Source organism: Theobroma umbraticum, unplaced genomic scaffold (genome assembly GCF_002168275.2).
Source record: "Theobroma umbraticum cultivar Fairchild unplaced genomic scaffold, ASM216827v3 scaffold_4.1, whole genome shotgun sequence".
Classification (NCBI taxonomy): domain Eukaryota; kingdom Viridiplantae; phylum Streptophyta; class Magnoliopsida; order Malvales; family Malvaceae; genus Theobroma; species Theobroma umbraticum.
Genome location: NW_018397258.1, coordinates 5,877,347 through 5,884,217, shown reverse-complemented (window position 1 = coordinate 5,884,217; position 6,871 = coordinate 5,877,347). Strand labels below are relative to the sequence as shown.

At 36.6% G+C, this 6,871-nt stretch overlaps 1 long non-coding RNA gene across 1 annotated transcript; it reads right to left on the bottom strand.

Moving 5' to 3' along the window:
- Window positions 1–1,232: 1,232 nt before the first annotated feature.
- LOC110413753 (uncharacterized) lies at window positions 1,233–5,366 on the bottom strand. The gene is made up of 2 exons (XR_016351052.1): window positions 1,631–5,366; window positions 1,233–1,541 (listed from the first exon to the last, which is right to left on the bottom strand). It is a non-coding gene; the product is annotated as an uncharacterized LOC110413753 (long non-coding RNA).
- Between the last annotated feature and the right edge of the window lie 1,505 nt (window positions 5,367–6,871).

The following is a 6,871-nucleotide window of genomic DNA, read 5'->3' as shown; positions in this document are numbered from 1 at the left end:
TTGCGAATCCTGCTGCTATGCACTCCCAGTCGGCATACTAATAGTAATCCTGCATTTCCTAATGGATCTTATGTAGATGAAGCTCCTGGTTTTTAACTGCAGGTTTTGCCAGATGCAAAATAGTTGGTTTGGAGGGTAGTTGTCATGCTATGGGCTTGGAATGTTCCGCTACAAAAAATTTCTAGGTACTTCTGTGCTTTCTGGTTTCTATATGAGCAGTTAGGATTTAACATTTATTTTAGTTTCTTTTCTGTACATATAACCGTTTGTATTAAGAGCAAGATATGACCATTCTGTTGGTTGCATGCTTTGCTAACATACTCGTCTCTTTGATCACTGAGCGAGAAAACTAGAAATCTGTTGAGTGGTTTCTTGATTTGTTAATGGGATTCCTTGTTGGAGACTTCTGTCCATTTTAAATGTCCACTTCCTCATTGTGCAAATTGTGCCTCTTAAATGTTAAATCAGAAATTCTTTTGACGGTTTGGCATAATTGTTGATGTTTGCTTTTCAAGTTATGGGTGAATCTTTTGCCTGTCCTCGAGCCAAATAGTTGCTTTTTAAGTCAGCCTCCTCAAGTTTAAGACTTTTTTTGTTTTATCACGGGCAGATGGTTTGCCATGCACTTTACTATAGGACGGTTTACTCATGCAGTTATGGTTAAACGAGAGACACTATATCTATCCATTTGAATGTGAATTGGTAAAGATGTTCATCCCTTTGGGAATTTAAGATTGGAGTTGTCCTAATTCATACAACACGAAGCTTAATTATATGAAATAGCCAATACCAGAGAAGATAAAGAGGAGATTAATTAGCTGAAAGTTCAGTCAGCTTCTCAATTTTCAAAACAAAGTTGGGACTATCAAGTGTCAAAGAAAAAAATATAGAGATAAGCAGGACCTGTTTTTTTTTTTCATTTTTTTTATAATTAGAGGAAGGGAGATTTGAATTTTGTTTTTCAACTAGGTAGATAATGTACCAATCAGCGAGTTAAATGTTCTGGGTGCTTGAGCAAAATCTGGTTACTTTGCTTAGACATCCACTTCTGGAATTTCCTTTAACCTAAACGATTACTCTTTATACTTCCATTTGCGTCTCAAACTTTCAACTTGGGGAATTTCTTTACATTTTAGCGAAGGGCGATAGTGTTTATGTGGCATTCTAAGGTGAGTTGGACAAAAAAGAATAAGAAGAAAACAGTAAATTCATTGTTCGGCAAACTCCAAATCTCCAATCAAAAAGCATCAACTTTCCGAATTGAAATCAGCTTATAACATTTATTAATGCGGATAATAGTTTTGCATAGTAATAGATGCACATATTGACAATAACAACAATGAACGGAACGGATGCAGTGAAGAAAAGAGTAAAACTAGATTGTAAAGTTCATATTTATGGTAAGGCACGACTAAGCAGCCAATGACCCCTGCTACAGCACACAAAAGGAAACGGATCAGAATGGGGGCCCCGGAGGACCATAACCGCGGGGCCCACCAAAGCAGTCCTGTAGTAGCCAACAACAGCATAGACAGTAGAAGCTGCAAGCCCAAAATTAGTCGGGAATTTAGTGAAAAATCAAAGCGCAGTTAGCTAGAGTCGGCATAGAGGAGAAAGATTGCTTGCTTACCAAGAAGATATCATGTTGCACAAACCATCAGCAAAGCCACCAAAGAAGCCACCAGGCCAAAAACCAGGGCCTCCAAATCCGGGGCCCCAGGGACCTCCCGGCCCTGGACCAAATCCGCCAGGTCCCCCCGGACCAGGACCCCAACCGCCAGGCCCCCCTGGTCCTCCCCAACCACCAGGACCTCCTGGCCCTCCTCCCCATCCACCAGGACCTCCTGGCCCTCCTCCCGGTCCACCAGGTCCCATTGCTGTTAATAGCTTTCTAGTCCGTCTTCAGTCTACACCACGTCCCACCACCGGCAGACGTTGCCAAAGAGAATATCAAGTCTGCAAACGCAGGCCCGTAAAAGATAGAAATATGAAGAGCCGATCCTCCTCCTGAAAATATTTTTAAAACTCTCTGAACAAGTTTGGACGCATTATGCAGAAATAGGAAGGGAGTTTACTTAAGGGGGAAGGTTTAAGTTGCACCATTGTAAGGACAAGTGCTCGACAACAAATCCACCTGTCTCTCACAAGACAAAACCTACCAGTCTAATTATGTATTAACTACTATTCTTTCATTGACCTATCCATCATTCAAAGCTGCACCTATATCAATATATTTATGCACAAGTTACACTTGCACGGGGTTGGAAATTCACTCTTTTTTTTGTTTTTAGAAATTTGTCCGAGAACACAATATTTAACCTCACAAATCAATTATAAAGAACTATAGATTCAAACCCTTGGCAAATTCTCGTTGGTCTTCACACGTTAAAATGCTTGCCAGGCAACATACTGGTTTGCTACTAACATAGAGAAGATTGAACTGAACAGCTATGAAGTCATCTTTTAAGTTAAATTCGCGAGTTTTGGTACTAGGTTCAGTTGAGTTGACCCAGGTAATTGCCTAAATAAATTGAGCCTCGGATTGGGTACTCTGTCCCTGTAAAAATAATCCAACTGTTGTATTGCTGCTTTTTATATCCCAAACATGTCCAAATGGCAGTCTGCAAATTCGACAGTCACCTGCCATTCACTTTAAATCAACTCCACCACATTATCAGCAGCTCTTCCCATTTTTTGTTTTACATTTTGGGATGCATATCTTCATTTGAGTGCAAAATCAATTAGTAAAAGAAACCACTTGCAAGCCAAAAAACCATTCTGCTTTCAACACAAGTAAATAAATCCGATTGTTTAGGGCAAAAAAATGAAAAAAGCAAAATCTTAGCCAGCAAAGATTAAAAAGAGAACACAGTGGGGGAATAAAAGCCTCAGATTAGCATATTGGCACATTCATCAACGCAAACAACAACCCGTGCAGAAGGATCTACACGGTGCGCATAATTTGTTGCTGCAGCTCTGCCTCATACGCTTTCATCATCAGCTTTTATTATGATAAATAATCCACTCTGAATTTCTAAAATACTTCATAAAATTGAAAAAAAAAAAAAAAAAGAAAACAGAAGAAGATTAATTCAAAAAATCGGATGAAAATTTCAACTCCACAAAAATCGAAACTCAGCCCAATCCCAACCCTAATTACCCGGCTTACGAACGATGGATTCACATTTTAACCTTCGGCTGCAATTAGCGTGGAGAGGAGAAAATCAAAAGCGGCCATATAAAGAAGCTGTGGGAGAATCGGGTTAGGGTTTCGTTTCAGCAGTTGGAAGCATTTTGGGCTTTGAGCCCACCCAATTTGCTTTATAATTTTTGGGCCTTTCTTGGTTGGTTGGGCTTTAATAGTTCATTTAGCACTTTAACCGATCAGGCCCACTACTAATTTTTCCTTTCCTTGGGATTTATGATTTGTGAGTAAAGAATTTGAATGAAGGAAATGTTATTTTTTCCCAAAGCCGATGCGACTTTGATGAGGCATCAAATAAAGTGATAGAATTTAATTTGATGGATGGTAAATTAATGTTGCATTTGATGCATAAAATTACTGATAGTATTGAATAGTAGGACAAGCTATAAACATGTAAAGTCATAGACAACAAGTGGTTTTGTGGGACAAAAAAGTTAATATTTCTTGTTTTTCAATGTAAATTTCTTATTGATAATTTTTTTTTTGCAAAAAAGAAAATAATATTTGATGTGAGAAGCAACTTATAAACCTGTAAAATCAAAAATAATATTTGCTTTTGTGCAAAAAAACTTATGTTATTCGTTTGTCGATGTAAACTTATTATTTTCATAGATTTTATGTGAAAATGAAAATATGATTGATACGAATAGAACTTATAGAACATGTAAAACCCCAATGAGAAAGTGATTTTGTATCAATGTAAAAACATATATTTCATATTAAAATAATTATTTAAGTCCCATTATTTGTTTCTTTTATTTGAAAAGCGAGAGACTTAATTGCATTTTAAACATTTTATTTATTGATTAATGTATGGTCTTCTTACTTAGAGAGTAGAGTTCAAATCCTTCTTTTCTTGATAAAAAAAAAAAAAGTAAGTTGAGAGACTCAAATATATTGTATTTTATGTATTCGGGAATGCTTGCATCTAATTTTATATGGTCCAATTCATAAAAATATGTAAATATACGATTATATCAGATGAGGGGCAAACTATTAATTGAAATCCACAAAAAATTATACAAGTGGAATGAAAATGATTTACATATATAGCTCCAATCTATAGCTCAACCGCATGGTTTCATGCAAAATAGTTCAATTTAATTAATGAGGAAGATCTCAATACTTAAAATGCTAAAATAAAATATACCGTTTATAATACTAGCATTATGCCTTTATTTTTGTTAATTAAACCATCTTTTTATCTCAAATTTAACTCTTGTATATTAAATTTCCAAAAAAAATTAAAAAATTGGAATCTAATTTTTTGAATAAAAATTATGCAGTAATTATTTAATTAAATGTTTCTAAATTATAAGTCTTAAGATATGCACATAAAATGTAATTAAAAGCCTAGGATTGCATCAAAATTTTGAAAAATAAAATAAAATCATGCCTGACCTAGGTTTTTAGCATGATCTGGACATGACGCATAGCACTAATCGCAGGGACAAACATCCTGGCAGGCAGCCGACCCGACTCAAACTAATCCACCTTGTACAATTTCTTTTTCTTTTTTTTTTTATAAAGGGCAAAGTACAGCCATTAGCGAAAGCCACGATGGCAACCCCAATTTGCCAGGGGAGCTTCCGATTTGAGTATTTATCAGTTTTTAGCCTACAAAACAGGAAATTTGTCTTGTTCTCTAATTCAAAGATTTTTTTATCGTCTACCCAAAATTATCTTGTACAGTACTAGTAGTATACAACTCGTGCACAGCTAGCACTCTGACAAGCACCTCCTCTAGTTTTTTTAATAATGATCAATCATGGTCACCTAATTAAACAATCCTAAATTATTCAAAAAGAAAATTAAACCAATGCTTGTTTCCGTACACCCAAAAACAATCCTGGAAATCCCACTGCTGCGGTTGACCCCGGAACTCCCTCCGTTTTTCAATATTCTCTCACATCTGTTCTTTCGCCTGACCTGCAACTGTAGAAGCTCCTACAGATCAAAAGAAAAATGATAAAGGCGTTGGACTAGTACTATTATGTGCAGAAAAATTTTGGTGTTTAATTTAATTAGATAGAGGCCGCGTCGCGTAAGGCTTGAATTGCTCGGAAAAGATATGTGACTTTGTAGAAGTTTCAAAGCTTTGAGATAGCTGACACCTGGTGCCAGTCTACGGGGGCATTAAAGGTCTCTCAGTTCCTCATCACCATTGGCTCTCAGTGGCCCCAAGGGACCCTACTGCTTAAATGGGTTCTTTTCTCTATGATTTACGCTAACTCTTACCAATCTCACTTTTGCATTTCAATCACAAAATTATATAAATGTTGCTTGGCTATGCTTGGAAACAAAACTTCACTGATTGTGAGTTTCTCTGCTGGGAAACGACAGGAGAGACGGGGAAGAAGTCTTTTTACGGAACCTCATTTGTTTCTTTTATGCAAATAAACATGGAAAGGGAGAGTTAAAAGTAAAGACTGTCCTAAGGCCGAACCTCAACGGGGGGCTCTTCTTCTCGGACATCAATATCAGAGTACATTGCTAAGTGAGAAATTAAGAAACCGTCACAATCAATGACAAGAAAGAGAGAGAGAGAGAGAGAGAGAGGACCCGTTGGCTTAAGTATCGGGACATATTAATCTTTTGAATTGGATGCGTGGTCCAACTTAGAGGCACCCATTTACGGCCAAAAGTAACTTAATGAATGATAGCCATTGGATTCTAGGAGGAGGTGTGGTTCGATTGGGATGTTCAGCAATCAGGACCACTAAAAATTAGCCATTAATTGAACCAAAAAATAAAAGAGTGTGGGCAAGGCCCATGATAAAAACTGCTCATATCCTACAGATGGAATTGATAACTCAAAGCTAACATTTTGGTGTGAGAGTTCACCAACTGATGGTCCCATACACTTTACCATTGTGGCAAATGATGTTACCCATTAACAATATTTGCACCCCACGTTAGTTGGTTGAAGGTTTATGAGCATTTATTGTCCAGATCTAGTTCTTTTAATTCATGAAATCTAAAGTCATTGAGGAATTTGGCAATTTTCGTGGCAACACATTGGGTAGAAACTACTCCCCCCTTCCCCTTCTCTTTTTTGGCCAATTGAATGATTAGAACATGCCAAGCTCATATAGTAACTGATAACTAAATGATTAATAAGCTCACTATAGTCAATAAACATATGCTTCGAAGTCCAATCATATAGAATTTGATATAAGACACACATGACAAATGGTTATTGACTGCCAAATAAGACAACTCCACTGCATTTTCCAGCAAATTTTGACGGCCTGCCAGTTTTATTCAATTTCTTTTTCTTTTTCTTTTTGTTCCCCTTTTATCTTTGCCCTGTTTGTTTAATCAATTGAAATTGCCTCAACCTCAAGCATGCTGAAGCTAAGCTTGTCATCTAGTGGGCAAAGTTTGTAAAGAACTTTCGTAAAGTCTGTCACCAGAACATGATGCTGCTACTTTTTTGGGCTAACCATGGACTGCAAATTAAGATAAGATAAATGATTGATTCCAGATTTATTGGTGAAAATTAAATTTGCTTGAGAACCCTCAAATCTCAGGGCAATTTGAAGCATTGAAATTGAATATTCTTCTTTCTTTGGTCTGATGGATTTATTCCTTCATGTGCCCATATTTTTTATTTAATTTGAAAAAAAAAAATATTTAAATTTGATTTTTTGAGTAAGCCGATGC